The sequence below is a fragment of the Lithobates pipiens genome, unplaced genomic scaffold (genome assembly GCF_037356315.1).
Source record: "Lithobates pipiens isolate NorthernLeopardFrog02 unplaced genomic scaffold, aLitPip1_a1.2 Scaffold_18, whole genome shotgun sequence".
Taxonomy (NCBI): domain Eukaryota; kingdom Metazoa; phylum Chordata; class Amphibia; order Anura; family Ranidae; genus Lithobates; species Lithobates pipiens.
In genome coordinates this window covers 586,641,822-586,659,810 of record NW_027507758.1, presented here as the reverse complement: position 1 = coordinate 586,659,810, position 17,989 = coordinate 586,641,822, and positions in this window count along the sequence as shown.

The following is a 17,989-nucleotide window of genomic DNA, read 5'->3' as shown; positions in this document are numbered from 1 at the left end:
CTACAGACATTCCGGCGGCTGACGTTTGTTATATACGGAGGGCGGGGCCACCCGTCACCTGACCCCGCCCCCCTCTGACGCAAGGGGAAACCCGGGGTTCCCCGTGACGTAGGGGTGACCCCGCCCCCCTCTGATGTAACGGAAACCTGCCTGTGTTACATCAGAGGGGTGCGGGTCACCCCTACGTCACAGGGAACCCCGGGTTTCCCCTTGCGTCAGAGGGGGGCGGGGTCAGGTGACGGGTGGCCCCGCCCTCCGTATATAACAAACGTCAGCCGCCGGAATGTCTGTAGTGTCTCCTCCACGGAGACAGAAGAAGGATGCTGCGCTGCGCTGGATGACATGAGACATCGCTGGAGATATGACCGTCCGTCGATGGATAGCAAGAGTGGATTACCGCCGCTGGAATCTTTTTTTTATTTTTTTATTTTTAATAAAGGAATTTTTCAAAAGTGTGTTTGTTTTATTTAAACATTTTTTACACTTTCTTTGTGAAATGGTAGGGGTACTTTTGTACCCCCTTACCATTTCAAACAGGGGGGGGGCCGGGATCTGGGGGTCCCCTTATTAAAGGGGGCTTCCAGATTCTGATAAGCCCCCCGCCCGCAGACCTCCACAACCACCGGCCAGGGTTGTGGGGATGAGGCCCTTGTCCTCATCAACATGGGGACAAGGTGCTTTGAGGGGTCACAGACCCCCAAAGCATCCTCCCAATGTTGAGGGCATGTGGCCTGGTACGGTTCAGGAGGGAGGGGGGGCCGCTCTCTCGTCCCCCCCTCTTTTCCTGCGGCCTGCCAGGTTGCGTGCTCGGATAAAGGGTCTGGTATGGATTTTTAGGGGGAACCCCACGTCAATTTTTTTTTGAATTTGACGCGGGGTTCCCCTTAATATCCATACCAGACCTGAAGGGTCTGGTTATGGATATTTAGGGGGAACCCCACGTCAAATTTTTTCTTAAATTTGAGGCAGGGTTCCCCTTAATATCCATACCAGACCTGAAGGGCCTGGTAATTGAATTTGGGGGACCCCCACGCTTTTTTTTATTTATTTATTTTTTTTTTTTTTTATCAATGACTTTCAATGAGTGTTCTCTGTATTACGGAGCCGACAATTCATTATAGCTGCGAGTGATTTTAAAGGACTTTTTTTCCTGCATAAATGACACTTTGTGCAGTGACAATTCTAAGCACGGGAAACATGCGCCCCTTCACAGGCATACTATAGACAACCCCCCCCTACGAAATTTAAAGGAATATTACACTTTTATTGTTTCACTTTAATCATTATTAAAATCACTGCTCCCGAAAAAACGGCCGTTTTTAAAACTTTTTTTTGCATTGATACATGTCCCCTGGGGCAGGACCCGGGTCCCCAAACACTTTTTAGGACAGTATCTTGCAGAATCTTTTCTCTCTGTCAAATCTTTTTTCTCTGTCGAATATTTTCTCTATATAATCTTGGACTAATAGAGGTAAGGTTAGGCACATTCGAACACAGGTTCTATAGACACAGATTGTTGTCAGAGTCATGTCGAATCTCCTATTCTATATCGAACTGTTGTAACAATGAAAACGAAAATAAAGCATTTATTTATGTCGGATCTTTCGTTTTTCGGATTTTGTGCTTTCGTTATCGTTTGTCAAAACGAAAACGAAAATAGCTGAAATTCGGACGAAAATGCATTCGGACGAAAACGAATGCACATGTCTACTATCCACATATCTCTGTGTTGTCTCTCAATCTCCAGTATAGCTAGACTCAGAACCATCCATATATTTCCACAAAATTCACCATTAAATTACATTGAGGAAACGTTTAATTGTATAAAAAAAATATATAAAACTATAAAACTACTCACAATGTTGAAAATGGATAAGCGCTTATATATAAAAGTATTTTCCCGGACAGTATCGTAAGACAACCAAACAGTTGACAGCGTAGACCAGTGTGGCAAAAATCATGTTCATTAGCTCCGCCCTATACATTTTATCAAAACTGACATCATTGGGACCCCTTAATTTCATGGTGTATTTCATGAAAATACAATATATGGGTTATTCTGAGTCTATTGAAATGGATATTTTATAGATAGGCAACTCCTTTCCTCATATTGATTAGTGGTTCCAAATTAATAATAACTACTGCCGTAGAGAACAGACACAAAAGATATGCTCAGCATCTTTCCAAATAACCGCTCTCCTTTATTATGACGCATTTGAAGATTTTTATACATATGATTACGTAGGTATCACATTAATATTACAATTGTACGTTTATGGTAACGAGGGGAGTTACATAGGCAGGCTAATTCTAATCAGGACTTGAAAGAATGCAAAACATGTACTGAAAACATTATTAGTACCGTGTGCACAGTGAGGGCATTGTGCAATACATATAAAATAGAAAACAATTATATACAGAACCTACACATTTCCATTACACTATCTATAATGGAGATTGAGAGGTACCACAGAGATCATTCATTCATTCAAGCTTTGTATTGCCTCCTCGCACCTGCTTTAACCCATTGGACCCCACACAAGCAACCCCCATTCACTTGAATGGGTCACAATCAGTGGGCATACAGGGGTATAATCCCTTCTATGGCTGTAAAGTAAAGCATTGCAGACATGGCAGGTGTACACCTCTAGGCACTGCCTCTGCAGCTAAAAGGGGTGGTGGGGTGGTAAACTGTGGCTCAACCATACAGTTTTACCATCCCAACCTCATGTGTAAACAAGCCCTAATAGTGCAGCTAGTCACAGTTCTTTGATCACCACCACACTAGCCACAGTGTCCATTACAGTACATTGGTTTTGATACAATTGGTTAATTTGTGTGATACACAACATACAATGTTGGGTACATAATCAGTCCAGGCACTGAAAAAGTATCATGCATAAGGTATCACCACACTCAGATGGAGTAGCAGAATGTGTTTTGACAACTTTGCGCATTTTCCCAAAAAAGTCATCAAAAAACTCACCATTTGCTTAATAATACCTTGGGGTGTTTGTGGTAAATGTATGGCTTTTTTCACTGTTCTGGTGCTCCGGGGCCTCCAAAATGTGATTGGTAGTCAGGAAATTAGACGTATAATTTATTCCCCTGTTAAGCCTAAAGGTACTCCTTGAATTTTGGGTCCCTCTGTGTGGCTAGGCTGTGAAAAAGTTTCACACATTTGCTATCCCCATACTCGGAAGGAGTAGAAGAATGTGTTTTTTTTCAGTGTCATTCGAATGCCCTGTACACATTTTAATATTATTATATTATATTTTAATATATTTTAATATTTATTTTGTTGTCGGAAAATCCAATTGTGTGTGGGCTCTATCAGACTTTTGCCATCAGAAATCCCGTCGGAAAAAGTTTGAAAGCAGGATCTAAAATTTTCCGACAACAAAATCCGATCTGACTTTTTCCGATCGTTTGTTTGTTGAGAATTCCAACAGACAAAGTGCCACGCATGCTCAGAATAAATTACGAGACCAAAGCTTTTGGCTACTAGCCTCTACTTAGTCCCGTCGTATGCAACAAATGTCACCTCGTTCCGAACGAGACCCACTGGAAGGTGTCGGGGTGTCTTACACTGTGCACATACGGAACAAGCCACTATGAAGGTGGCTATATCTGTGCAGAGACTAGGCCACCAGAATTGTTGGTAAATGGACCAAATTAGTTAATTCTTCCCTGGATACTCAGCTGCCTTGGGAGAATGGGACAAAGCAGCGGTCACAAGGTTTCTTGGAAGGAGAGTGGATCTGAGTAGCAAGAACTCTGTCACCCAAGGGTGAAGTGAGACTGGTACAGTGGCCAGAATATGATCAGGATTTATCACTGGAACAGGAACCAACTCCATCTTGAAAGCGGAGGAAAACTGTTGCGACAATGCATCAGCCCCTACATTCTCGGTACTGGGCAAGAACGATACTATACATAGTTACTAAGGTTGAATAAAGACACCAGTCCATCCTGAGTGAGTGTCTACAATTGTCCCTATTGCTGTACATTGCACACTCACATCAGTCCCTACCCTCAAGGAGCCCACAATCCAAGGTCCCCATTCATATACTAGGGACAATTTTGGACAAAAGCCAATTAACCTACCTGCATGTCTTTGGAGTGTGGGAGGAAACCCATGCAGGCACAGGGAGAACATGCAAACTCCAGGCAGGTAGTGTCGTGGATGGGATTCAAACCAGCAACCCTTTTTACTGCTAGGTGAGAGTGCTAACCACTACACCACTGTGCTGCTGTAATTGAAGCTTGACAGAAAAAGAGCCCATCACACCGTACTGGGAGATAAACGTTTTGCCTCAGACAAGAATGTGAGAGTCTTACGGTCAGTCAAAATGAGAACCAGCACAGTGGTACCTTCAAGGAGATGCCTCCATTCTTCAAGAGTTAAAATGATCGCTAACAGCTCCCTGTCCCCAATCCCGTAATTGCATTCTGCAGTAGACAATTTTTGCAAAAAGTAGCCACAAGCAGGCATAGTGCTCAGAAGGGCAATAACTCCAGTCTCAGATGCATCAACCTCAAGAATGAATGGTAACATGGGATCAGGATCAGGACACAGGAGCTGAAACAAAAGTAGCCTTGAGAGACTCAAACGCATTAATGGAATCTGGAGACCAATTCTGTGAGTTACCGTCCTTTCTGGTCTTATCAGTCAAAGGGTTGACCAGAGAAGATAAGTTACAAATAAAATTCTGATAGTTGATGTATTTGATACTGGATGATGCCATGCTCTATATAAATATATATTTTTATGTCTCTTTAAGTTAAAGCCCAAATTCAGTAAACTTAAAATGATCCCTTGCAGTGGGACTGCACCCACACTCCAAGGCTTAATTGCTCATTTAGGTCAAGGCGACTTGTTAAAGAAGATTTATTTACCCAATTCTATGCTCCTCCCTGCACTGCTAGACTGGACCTCTAAGCCCTTGTACACACGGTCGGAGATTCCGACAACCAAATCCGTCGGATTTTGTCCGATGGATCATGTCCGAAACTGTTGCATACACACGGTCGGACAAAGTTGTCGGAAAATCCGATCTTTCAGAACGTGATGACGTAATTTCCTTACGATGGGACTACGTTCAGGCTAGTAGCCAATAGCTTTGATGTAGGAATTTGATCTGAGCATGCGTGGCACTTTGTCCGATCGGAATTCTCTACACATGATCGGAGTATGTCCGATCGGAGCAGTTTGTCGGAAAATATTTCCAGCAAGTTGGAAAATTTGGTCCGACGGACATTCCGACGGAAACAGTCCGATGCATCCCACACACAGTCGGAATATCCGACAAACCGATCCGATCGGACACACTCCGATGGAATCTCCAACCGTGTGTACAAGGGCTAAGAGTCTTCTCCCCCACTATTCAACAGTCCAAGGTCTTGATGTCATCAAGACCATTGCAGGGACCATAGTCCTGCATTGGATGTGATGATGCTGAAGAACAATCCAGCACCAACGCATGGGGTCTGCCATCTGCCAGGGTAGCATAGGATCAGCATCTAAATTTCCCAAAAACTTATGGCAAAAAATACACTCTTCAAAAGACTGACCATACCTCCAATTACTGTAAATACATTGGAGGGTCTGTTTTCCAAAATATAGTAATTTTGTGAGGGGTTTCTCCTATACTGGCATTTCAGGGCCTCAAGAAATATGATAGGTAGTGAAGGAATCAGATACAAAATGTATTCCCCCTGAAAGCCTGAATGTGCTCCTTAGATTTTGGGCCCCTTTATGCACGTCAGCAACAAAAAAGTCTTACACACATGGTATCCCATACTCAGGAGGAGTTGAAGAATGTATTTTGGTGTGAAAGTGCAAGTATGGTCATGGTGTGTGAGAAATAACATTTTATTAACTTTCTTCATTTTCAAAAAATTATAGCAAAAAACTTAAAAAAGAACTCACCATGCCTCTTACTAAATACTTTGGAGTGTCTACTTTCCAAAAAAGGGATTGTTTGTGCTGTCCTGACATTTTCAAGAAATAAGATAGGCAGTCAGAACATCAGGGTTGATACTTACTGTATATACTGTACCATCATTTGTTTACGGGGTTGATTTACTAAAGGCAAATAGATTTTGCACTTTGCCAAGTGAAGAACTTAGTAAATGAGGTAAAGCTTCACGTTGAAAAGAATATCCAATCACATGGAAGGAAAATAAAACAACAGCATTTTTGCTTGTACGTGATTGGATGATGGAAATTAGCAGAACTTCTGCTCATTTACTAAGCTCTGGAGCACCTGCTCTTGCCTTTAGTAAATCAACCCCCATTCCTTCCACACAATCTAAATAATATACTTTTTTACTTTTTTTTTTTGTCTTTTTTCTATCAAAGAAATGTAGTAGAATACATTTTGGCCCAAATTTAAGAAGAAGGACTTTTCATTTGCAAAAACTAAGGGAAATATATTTTTTTTTCAAAAAACGTACAGTTTTTTTTCCATTATATAGTAAAAAAATGTAAAACTCAGTACTTAAATACCACCAAATATAGGCTTTATCTGTCGCAAAAAATAAAAAATAAAGATATAGTATAATTATTGCATACCTGAGCAAATATCAGTCAAATTATCACAGTCCTAAAAACTGAAAAATGTCCAGGGCAGGAAGGCGTATTTTTTTATGTGGCAGTCATTTAGTAATTAAATAGCAAAACTTTTGTTTTGACAAATTTCCAAATCTATTAAATTTCTGTTCAGTGCCATGGAAGAGCTAAGTCAGGCATGTCCAAAGTCCGGCCCGCGGTCCGGTTTTGAACGGCCCGCCTGGTCTTTCTCAATTTAGTGTGCTGTGGGATCAGGGCTGTCAGATGAGCCTGATCCCCAGGACTTTGAGAAGATCCGTGAGCTTCAAAAGTGAAAGTAAAGTGCAGAGGAGTGTGCTGTGCTTTCTACTTCCCCCTACAGCGCAGTACCCGGCTAAATGAGGAAGCTGCAAAGGTACTGTACTATGCTACAAGCTAAATTAGTGTTAAAAAGGGCTTTATTCATGTGTGTGTGTATGCATGTATGTCTGTATGTGTGTGCAGGTATGTCTGTATGTGTGTGTGTGTGTGTGTGTGCACATGTGTCTGTGTGTGTGTGTGTGCACATGTGTCTGTGTGTGTGTGTGTGTGTGTGTGTGTGCACATGGGTCTGTATGTGTGTGTGTGCACATGTGTCTGTATGTGTGTGTGTGCACATGTGTCTGTATGGGTGTGTGTGTGTGCACATGTGTCTGTATGGGTGTGTGTGTGTGCACATGTGTCTGTATGTGTGTGTGCACATGTGTCTGTATGGATGTCTGTGTGTGTGCACATGTGTCTGTATGTATGTCTGTGTGTGTGTGCATGTATGTGTATGCGTGTGTCTGTATGTATGTGCACATGTGTCTGTATGTCTGTATGTGTGTGCATGTATGTCGGTATCTGTGTGTGCACATGTGTCTGTATGTATGTCTGTATGCATGTGTCTGTATGTTTGTGTATGCATGTGTCTGTATGTCTGTATGTGTGTGTATGTATGTGTGTGCGTGCACATGTCTGTATGTATGTCTGTATGTGTATGCATGTATGTCTGTATGTATGTGTATGCAGCATGCATTTGTCTGTATGTGTGTCTGCATGTGTGTTCATGTGTCTGTGTGTATGTTACTTTTAATCCGGACCCCCCCCCCCCCCATTCTTGTACCATCAAAACTGCTTTTGTAGGGCTTGTGTGTGATATTAGCCAGTACTGCTGCTCCTCTGAAAAGCAATCCATGCACATATCTCTTTTCAGAGGCATTTGAATGGCGGTAAAGAGGCATTATGTTGCCTCCTCACCACCTGTTTTAAGCCCCTAAATGCAGAATCACTATACCGCAACTGTGTGTACTTGAAGTGCAGGCCCATTCACCCTGGGTATACCTCCAGCTGCAGCCACAGAATGTGTACACCCCCAGCTGCTCCTTCTGCAGCTAAACGGGGAGAAGTTGGGGATGGTAAAAACAGCTTAACCATGTGGTTTTACTGCCCCTCCAACCTGACATGTGAACAAGCCCTTGGTTCACATCTGTGTGGCTGCGTACTGTGTGTAGGGCAGTCCATTCATTTCAATGGACTTCCCTACTCACAAAAATGCAGGGAAAGAAGCCCCTGAACTTTTATTTTATTTTTATTGCACTGCACCAAAAGCACCCCACATTTTCCAATGTGTGGGGTACCATTAAGAATTAACAGTACCCCCTATAGTGCAGAGCATTTGTCTGTGTGTTGGGAACAAGCACGACAAAGGCAAGAGAATTCTTGTTGGGCCATGTATTAGTGCTCGGATAGACACACTTAGACCGAATTTTCAATGGTTCAAAGAATGTCAGGCAAAATGGTCGGCCCTCATGCATGTTCACTTCATCAAATCTGGCCCTCTTTGAAAAAAGTTTGGACACCCCTGAGCTAAGTGATGACCCTTACAAACATGTTACGAAATGCCTCTTTCACATCATTATTTCTCAAGCTATATATCATAGGATTTAACACAGGAGTAATAACACCATAAATAAGAGAAAAATATTTCATCTTTGAAGAAAAACTTTTCGCTTGCCCCATATACATGCTGATAGTTGTTCCATAAAACATAGAGACAACAGTCAGGTGAGAAGCACAGGTAGAAAAGGCTTTGTATCTTCCACCAGTAGACCGGATCTTTAATATCAATGAAATGATACAAATGTAAGACACCACAATGAACAGAAGTGGTAGTACAAGTGTAAAAAAACTAACAACAAATATAGTCAATTTATAAAAGATGAGATTTCCACAGGCTATCTCTAGAACCGCCAACATCTCACAGGAAAAATGGTCCAATTTGTTTTTTGTACAAAATACCGGAGGCCTTGAAATAAAGGGAACAACTGATATGAAAAAATTCCCAGCCCATTTTATTATTATTATATTTCTAAAGACTATCCAGTTCATAATGATGTTATAATACAGTGGGAAGGATATTGCCACATAACGGTCATACGCCATTACCGCCAATAAAAAAGACTCGGCGCTTCCTAGGTATATGCCACTGTACATTTGAACCATGCAGCCTGTCACAGAGATTGTCCTTATAATGGAAAATATATCTATGAGTGCTTTAGGAAGAAATGTGGATGAGTAGCACAAGTCTATGAATGAGAGATTGCAGAGGAAATAGTACATAGGCAGGTAAAGTTTAGGACTAATGATAACGGCAGTGATAAGAAAAATATTTCCAAAAACTGTAAAAATATACATTAGCAGTAATACAACAAAAAATAGTATACATATTTGCGTGCTCTGGGAGAATCCAACTAAGATAAGTTCTTTTAAGAAGGTTTGGTTCTGGAATTCCATGCTTTAACCTAGAAAAGTTTGGAATATCTTATGCAGTTAGAAACTATTGTATATAGGGACAACTGAGGGTAAGGGTAATAAAAAGGGGGAGAACAAAATGAGCCAATGAACATTCCAACCTCCAAATGAGCAAAACCGTATATTAACTTCTATATGCAAGGCTGCTGATGTGGGGGGTTGTCAGGTCCTGGGCCTGAACTCGGGACCTCTGGTGTGTCTGGCAGCAATGCTTCTTGCTGAGCCACCTGAGATGCTGGCCAGCATCCTGGGCAATTCCTTGAATGATCCTACCTTGTCTTGAACTTTGAACCCTTTGCTCCTCACATGAACTTCTTGATTTAAGCCATGTCTCTGCACTTTCTGTTTGCCAGATTGTTGTGCTCCGATCTCTTACTTTCCAGCCGAGAGCTCGGTTTTGTTTACTTCCGCCAACCGGGCGTGACGTCATAACGTCTCGCCCGGGCCTCCAACGGTCAGAGAGATGACTGGGGACAACTTGGTCACCAAAAATCTCTATGCTCATCAAACTGAGGTGGGGGATTTTTTCTTCGGGTAGCCGATCGCACAGAAGAAGCACCAGAGGGTGGCAGGAGGGGGAGATGCCCCCGTAAGAATGATCAAGTGGCTGAATTGCCGCCATGATTGTTCTTACCGTGCACAGAATTGACGGCTCTAAAAGATGATATCTGAATGATGCCTGAGGCTGCAGCAATCATTCAGATATCTCCACTGAAAGTCAAAGACGTCATATCACGTCCTTGGGCTGGAAGTGGTTAAGGACCCTTGGTTTGTTTCTCGGCTATGATTCTGCTTGATCCTAACCTGCAACTACTTGTTATCCACCTTTGGCTTGGTCCTCAATTACGCTTCTGCTTAATCCCTACCTGCTATATCTGCTACTGGACCCCAGCTCGCTCACCACCTGGAGCAGTAATTCTGAGGACCGCATGCTGGTACTAGCAAGCTGCAAAACCCATCTCCATCAGTAGCTTTATGGAACACCAGTTAGTGCTTAGACTCTGGACTTCTGGTGAGCCCATTTCATAGGTTCAGCTAGCAGTACAGAGGCAGAGGGGAGCTTTATATAACAGTGCATGCGGAGTATTCCCACAAGCCATGGTTCCCAGGGGTTAAATAAAATTTCCCTTGGCCCCATCAATTCAGTAGCAGGAGCTAGAGGTAGAGAGGGAACTACTTACTTTTTTCTCAGCAACAGGTAGAAGAATCCTCCATGCTGCATGTCTTGTTAATTAAATTAAAGTTCCGGCTTTTTCTTCTATATCGATACACCAGGGCAAGCCAGGAGAAGCCTGTCAGGCAGGTTGTATGAGGCCCTGTCAGACAGACCTGAAAGGGGGCCTTACAATTGCTAAAGGTCCATTATTATTACACTTTAACACTGTTATGGACCTCCCCACGCAGATATACTGCAGCAGAGTGGCCCTCCTGCGTGAAAACATGTACATAATTTTGTGCACTGGGTCTGGGGTGTGTGCGCCATCAGTGGCCAACTCCTGCTGTAATTGGACACTGCACGGAGCCAATCAGTGATGTCCACTGGGACCCGCCGATCGCTCTCAGGAGAGGCAGAACAGCGGTCTGCCTATGTAAACAAGGCAGGCCGCTGTTCTGTGTGAGGGAGCTCTTATGTTCCTACTAAGCAGGAACATGGATCTATGTCTTCCCCCAGTCAAAGAACCTCCCCCACAGTTAGCAAGCACCCCCTAGGGGCACATTTAACCCCTTGATTGCCACTGGTGTTAACCCCTTTCCTGTCAGTGGCATTAGTGTCATTTTTTAGTACTGTTACTGTTCACTGTATTGGTGTCACTGGTCCCCAAAAAAGTGTCTGATTCGTCTCCCACAATGTCACAGTCCTGCTAAAAAAATAAATAAATCAAAATTCAATAAATATATCCCATAGTATGTAGACGCTGTACCTTTTGCGCAAACCAATCAATATACTCTTATTGGAATTTTTTTTTTAACAAAAATATGTAGCAGAATACATATTGGCCTAAATTGATGAAGAAATTACAGGCATACCCCACTTTTAAGTACACAATGGGGTTTAAAATAATATAGTAATTACTTTTACAATATTACTGGTGGCAATAATGTAATATAATAATGGGAGTATAAAATAGTAATGGGAGTATAGCGGTATCAGGTCAGATAGTGTTCAGTACTAAGCTCTATATAACTACAGAAATGAATAGTAGATATTCACATAACTAAACTATAGTTCTTATAATAGTGCATTCCAGCACCAAAATGATGTTAATACATGATAAGAATGAATACATGGTCAATCAGTCTCGACATGTATCATAGATTGCCCACTTCTCCAGGAGCATTTGAGGGAATAGAGTTTTTGCAGAGATCAAAAAGACAAAAAATAGTAATTGCAGTTAGTTATGGTAAATTAGTTGCTGTATAACAAGCTAAAAATGCAGTTACAGATAAGATATAAAGCTGGGATAGAATCCAGCAATTCAGAACTTACCCAAAGAAACGAGGTGGGCATGGGAGGGGGCAGAGCACATAAGGGCACAGGGCTAACTCCCACCCAGAGAGTATGGGAGCAGTAAAAAGCCAATGGATATTTATATCTACATACACATATATATCTCTCCTAATTAACCTGTACAACCATGGCTTATATACTAACCAATGTAAGCAGTCCACAAAATATGCAAAGAGAGGGACATGGTTATACATACTAATGCAGATATACTTCCAGACTTTAAGAGGCAGGTGGACAAAATCAAGCACCAGATAATAAACCAATGTATAGAAATGATAGAATTAGGCAACAGACAAAATTAACATCCAATGCACAAATAGACTGATAAGGCAATAAAGGGGAGAAAAGCCCCAGGCAAATCCTAGTGTAGCATTATTTTATTGAGAAAAGCAATTACTGACAACATACCCAAATAGGGGGTACGGCAAAGCTGCATGGTTTAGTTGTGCCACATCCAGAAAAATTATTCAAAGAAAGAAAATCCCCAGTGGGTGGATTTTAAAGGCACGTACAACTCAATTAGGAAAAAGTACAAAAATATTTTATTACATAAAACGAGCATAGAAATAATATACAATATATATAAAAAGTTTTATCTCTGGGTACAATTATGAAGACATTGTTAATAGCAATGTGCACCACTATAATTTATAGTGTGATCCATGTAGGTATAATCACCCTACGCGTTTCGGAGCTTAATAAAGCATATCCTTCTTCAGGGGTGTAGATACAACATTTACATGGAATCTATCAAATAACAGAGGATAGAATGTTAGATCCAGGAGATAATCAGACAAGTACAGTAGCAAGGATAAGGCATTTAGTGACAAAAGGAAAATTACAAATAGTACTCACAAAACTTGTGGCGGGGTAATGGTATCCCAAAAATATTGTTTAACCAGTTGCCGACCGCCGCACGACGATGTACGTCGACAGCATGGCACGGGCAGGCATATTGGCGTACATGTACGTCCCTTGCCTCCCGCGGGTCGGGGGCCCGATCGGGCCCCCGCACGGTGCCTGCGGCGGTCGGTTTTCGTCCGGGAGCGATCCGGGACGAGGGGGCGGCCATTCATTCATGGCCACCCCCTCGCGATCGCTCCCGACGAATAGGAATCCCCCGTGACATCACTTCCTCTCCTGTAATGTAAACACAGGAGAGGAAGTGATGTATTCTCTCCTCCGTGTCGGTATTTTTCGTTCCGACACGGAGGAGAGCGGATCGGTGAGTTGCACCAACACTCTACACACACAGTAGAACATGCCAGGCACACTCACACCCCCCCGATCACCCCCCCCAATTACCCCTGCCCCCCAGTCACAGTGACACCAATGTCATTTTTTTATTTTTTTTTGCATTGGTGTCATTTGTGACTGTAATAACTGTTAGGGCAGTTAGGGTTAGCCCCCTTTAGTTCTAATGTACCCCCTAACCCCCCCAATAAAGGTTTAACCCCGTGATCACCCCCCGTCGCCAGTGTCACTAAGGCTGGGTTCACATTGCAGCGGTTTATGAGAACGGATGTGATTCGCACCGCACTGCAGTGCAAATCACATCCGATCTCTGTGCGATTCGAGTTCAGCTATACAGATAGTATGGCTGAATTCGTGTCGCACCCGCCGCACCCGCCGCAAACTCGCACGGGACCCTTTTTTTGGTCCGCAGCAGAATTGGATCGCATGGGTGTTCACACCATGCGATCCAAGTTTGCAGATCGCACTGCGATATGCGAACTGATCTGGGGGTGTCATTAACATTTCACTGACACTCCCAGCAGTTCGCATAGGGCAGTGTGAACTGCCGCCGGGAGGCATGCGATGCGGGAACCCGCCGCGCATTCGTGGCGTTCCCGCATCGCTCCAGTGTGAACCCAGCCTAATAAGCGATCGTTTTTCTGATCGCTGTATTAGTGTCACAGGTGACGCTAGTTAGGCAGGTAGGTATTTAGGTTCGCCGCAGCTTTTTATAGCGCCAGGGACCCCCATATACTACCGCATATAACTGTTACAGGTGACGCTGGTTGGTTAGTTATTTTTTTATAGTTTCAGGGCACCCGCCATTTATTACCTAGTCTCACTAGTGTACCCCTAAATTTAGGGGTGTCTACTTTCCAAAATGGGGTCATTTGGGGGGGGGTTTGTGCCATCTTGGCATTTTATGGCCTTCAAAACTGTAACGCCCTTAGAAAGCCTGAAGGCGGTGCTTGGTTTTCGGGGCCCCGTACGCGGCTAGGCTCCCAAAAAGTCCCACACATGTGGTATCCCCGTACTCAGGAGAAGCAGCAGAATTTATTTTGGGGTGTCATTTCACATATGCCCATGGCATGCGTGAGCAATATATCATTTAGTGACAACTTTGTGAAAAAAAAAAAAAAAAAAAAGTTTGTAATTTTCCCGCAACTTGTGGCAAAATATAAAATATTCCATGGACTCAACATGCCTCTCAGCAAATAGCTTGGGGTGTCTACTTTCTAAAATGGGGTCATTTGTGGGGGTTTTGTGCCATCTTGGCATTTTATGGCCTTCAAAATTGTAATAGGTAGTGAGAAGTGAACTCAAAAATTTACGCCCTTAGAAAGCCTGAAGGCGGTGCTTGGTTTTCGGGGCCCCGTACGCGGCTAGGCTCCCAAAAAGTCCCACATATGTGGTATCCCCGTACTCAGAAGAAGCAGCAGAATTTATTTTGGGGTGTCATTTCACATATGCCCATGGCATGCATGAGCAATATATCATTTAGTGACAACTTTGTGAAAAAAAAAAAAAAAAAGTTTGTAATTTTCCCGCAACTTGTGGCAAAATATAAAATATTCCATGAACTCAACATGCCTCTCAGCAAATAGCTTGGGGTGTCTACTTTCTAAAATGGGGTCATTTGTGGGGGTTTTGTGCCATCTTGGCATTTTATGGCCTTCAAAACTGTAATAGGTAGTGAGAAGTGAACTCAAAAATTTACGCCCTTAGAAAGCCTGAAGGCGGTGCTTGGTTTTCGGGGCCCCGTACGCGGCTAGGCTCCCAAAAAGTCCCACATATGTGATATCCCCGTACTCAGGAGAAGCAGCAGAATTTATTTTGGGGTGTCATTTCACATATGCCCATAGCATGTGTGAGCAATATATCATTTAGTGACAACTTTGTGTAAAAAAAAAATAATAATTTTTTTTTTGTCATTATTCAATCGCTTGAGGCAAAAAAATAAAATATTCAATGGGCTCAACATGCCTCTTATCAATTTCCTTAGGGGGTCTACTTTCCAAAATGGGGTCATTTGGGGGGGTTTTGTACTGCCCTGCCATTTTAGCACCTCAAGAAATGAGATAGGCAGTCGTAAACTAAAAGCTGCGTAAATTCCAGAAAACGTACCTTAGTTTGTAGATGTGACAACTTTTGCGCAAACCAATAAATATACAATTATTGACTTTTTTTTTACCAAAGACATGTGGCTGAATACATTTTGGCCTAAATGTATGACTAAAATTGAGTTTATTGGATTTTTCTAATAACAAAAAGTAGAAAAATTTGCGGTCTTTTTACGTTTATATCGCAAAAAATAAAAATCGCAGAGGCAATCAAATACCATCAAAAGAAAGCTCTATTTGTGGGAAGAAAAGGACGCAAATTTTGTTTGGGTACAACATTGCATGACCGCGCAATTACCAGTTAAAGCAGCGCAGTGCCAAAGTGTAAAAAGACCTCTGGTCATTTACCAGCAAAATGGTCCGGTCTGAAAGTGGTTAATAAAAACAGAAGACAGTAGATGACCTCATATGCAGAGTTCATTTTGCCAATGTTCAAAGCCTATAAGGAGGTAAAGAAAGAGAGGGCAGGTGGCGTTTAACACAGTGCAGCTGAAACCGAGACCTTCTATGGATAATGTAGACCAAAAGAAAGTACAACAGATTGGAACTCCAAAAAGGGAAAATAGCAGGTAAAGGGTAATAAGTGGGGGGCCATATGGCAGGGAAACACTGGGGCTGAAAATAGGATGTCGGGTCAGAGGACAGAGTAGAAAGAGAGAGAAAAAAATAAATAAATAAACAATTTAAAAAAAAAAATCGTAAAAAAATATCATGAAAAAATCGTCACTGCCCACATGCACCCTTCCGTGCATGTTAAGGCATATATATATATATATATATATATATATGTTTATAGGTAAAATAAGATACAGATGTAGGGGTATTAGTACTCTTAGTCATTCAAAAGGTGGTTAAAGATAGCAGATACGAGTAAAGGAAAGACCACAGCATGGAGTGTACATGTGTGTAGCAAAAACTGCCTATGTAGAGGTACTTACTTGGAAGTATAAAAGGTGCAGATAAGATGACAACCCATTCGAGCGGCGCTCCGCATATGCAGTCTGCAGGACGCTGGACGGACGGGTGTCTAATACATAGGGAAGAGAACTCTGATCAGCTAGAGCTGAGATAATTGCGCCAGCTGACAGAGAAGAACAAGCCCGGCAAGTGACAGCCCCCTGGGCGGTGTGCGCGCGGTCACGCCCCCCACACGGCAGTGGCCATAAGGGAAAGGTGCTGGGCCAGGGCCCCGCCCGCCACACCCGACGCCACAACAAGGCCAACCCGGTGGACTGAGCATGTCTGCCGGCAGCAAGAAGGCGCAGCGCGCGGAGTCACGCCCCCGGCACCCTCGCCCGAAGCCAATGATGTCGGAGCAGGGCCCCGCCCACTACCCCCACCGACACACGAAACCTGGCCTGGCGAACATGCGCAAGGTAGGGGATGAACTGCATTATCAATTATAGTCAATGTTCCCTTCCCATAAGCCGCCCGCAAAAGATAGACTCAGGCGGCTTGGTGTGCCGGGCGAACCCCGCCAGAGGTTCCCAGGTGGTAATGTGAATAAATAACAACAAAAGGAGTCCATATACACCACAGAATAATGTGGATTACGGAGTAGAAAAAATATATAATATGTAAAATAGTGAGATATGATTGTATATAACAGTTACAAAACTGCCAAAGGCCACTCTTAATCTTGAAGGTACAGGACGGGGGAAAAAAAAAAAGGAAAAGGGGAAAACTACAATATTAGCTTCGAACACTGGCAAAGTAGAACAGCAATCAGTTAGAAAAGTGCTAAATAGATCTGCTGCTTGGTTTAACCATCACACCGTCAAGGAATAATTCATTTGGCAGAATCCCAGAAACAGACGGAGTTAATAATGGTACATAATAAAGGACTCGTATAAAAAACCTAAAGGATAACAAGAAACAAAGTAATATAAGTGTCACGAGTATCAGTGAGTAACTAGTTCCTAATGTTCCCTGCCCCCCAAGGTAAACCCTTCCAAAAACGGTTTAAACCAAATAGCGTCGCTGAGACCCGGGGCCTGGGGAGCTTTCAAGGCATGAATCCATCTGGATTCCATCTGCAGGAGAATTTTGTTCCAATCGCCCCCCCTGTGGTTGGGATGAACCCTATCCAAAATGAGGAAATAAATTTTGGGAAATTCCCCCTCATGGACTAGGCTGGTGTGACGGCCTAGGGGGAGGTCTGGATCACAAGTGCGCATACTGTTGATATGCCTATATGCTTCCAAAATTCCTGTTTGGTTTTGCCAACGTAAAAGCAACTGCACTCACATAGGAGCAAATAAAATACTCCAAATATGCGGCAGTTAGCAAAGTGTTTGGGGTAAAAAAAATTGCCATTGGGCAAAAGTGGATTTTTCTGTGTCAACATAAATTTACAGTAATGACATTTGCCGCACATGAAGGTGCCTTTATATTTGCAGTGTATAAAGCTCGTAGCATCTCGTAATTCGCTTTTCACAAGGGTGTCACCAATAGATGTGGCTCGTTTAAAGGTAAAGGAAGGCTTTGGTGTCACAAATTTACCTAGAATCGGATCACATGTAAGAAGGTGCCAGTATTTTGTAATTATTTTCTTGACCTGCTCCTGTTCGTTACTAAATTTAGTTATAATTCTGATATCCTCAGTTTCATTTTTAAATTTCTTGCGATGTATAAGGTCAATTCTATTGTGGAGGCAAGCTCGTTTGAAGGCACGCTTCAGGGAGGTATGAGAATAGCCCCGCAGAAGCAATCTACTACGGAGCTGACTAGCTTCCTCCC